This window comes from Procambarus clarkii, unplaced genomic scaffold, assembly GCF_040958095.1.
Source record: "Procambarus clarkii isolate CNS0578487 unplaced genomic scaffold, FALCON_Pclarkii_2.0 HiC_scaffold_128, whole genome shotgun sequence".
NCBI classification, from domain to species: Eukaryota; Metazoa; Arthropoda; class Malacostraca; order Decapoda; family Cambaridae; genus Procambarus; species Procambarus clarkii.
The window spans coordinates 246,607-247,732 of NW_027189161.1; positions in this window are offsets into that span (position 1 = coordinate 246,607).

The following is a 1,126-nucleotide window of genomic DNA, read 5'->3' on the forward strand; positions in this document are numbered from 1 at the left end:
CCTAAGCCGGTCGTAGGCGTAGGGGGTTTTTCCTGTTTTTTCCTAAGCCTGTCGTAGGCGTAGGGGGTTTTTCCTGTTTTTTCCTAAGCCTGTCGTAGGCTTCGGGGGTTTTTCCTGTTTTTTCCTAAGCACGTCGTAGGCGTAGGGGGTTTTTCCTGTTTTTTCCTAAGCCGGTCGTAGGCGTAGGGGGTTTTTCCTGTTTTTCCTAAGCACGTCGTAGACGTAGGGGGTTTTTCCTGTTTTTTTCCTAAGCCGGTCGTAGGCGTAGGGGGTTTTTCCTGTTTTTTCCTAAGCCGGTCGTAGGCGTAGGGGGTTTTTCCTGTTTTTTCCTAAGCACGTCGTAGGCGTAGGGGGTTTGTCCTGTTTTTTCCTAAGCACGTCGTAGGCGCAGGGGTTTTTTCCTGTTTTTCCTAAGCACGTCGTAGGCGTAGGGGGTTTTTCCTGTTTTTTTCCTAAGCACGTCGTAGGCGTAGGGGGTTTTTTCCTGTTTTTTTTTCCTATGCCGGTCGTAGCATCATAGTTTTTTGTTCCTAGGGATTAAAAAGCCGGTCCCTGGCATCCCCAAATTTCGTTGGCTCAGTGACCCTGCACAGACATTGCTAATGGTCAATGACGTCACCAGGTAGCCGCTCAGCATTCCTGCACCGGCATGTTCGAGGGGATTAAAAAGCCTGTCGTAGCATCATGGGTTTTGCGATACAACAGTGTCCTTGAAACCTAATATAAAATACCATCATCCCTAGTCTATTTTTAATTTCATATTTACTTCCAACCATCACCCATTACATTTATCAAAGGGGATCATGTATGTGAGGGAAGAACATGACTTCAGCACTGCAAGAAGTGTTGTGTGTATTTTCAAGTTCGTCCCCTGCTGCCTGTATTTACCCAGGTCTTTTTCCTAAATATATAACTTATCCAATTCATTTCCTATTCTGTTTCATGTTGATTCGTATAAGTCGCACCTCTATCATGTCACCCCTATTTCTTCTTTGTCGTCGTCGTTCTAGAGAATGTAATTTGAGCTTTGACAATCTTTCTTGAAGGATCGTTTATTATACATAGGGCAAAAAAAAATAAAAACTGCTATCAGTCGTATATATGAAAAAAAGAGGCCTGGGCATTG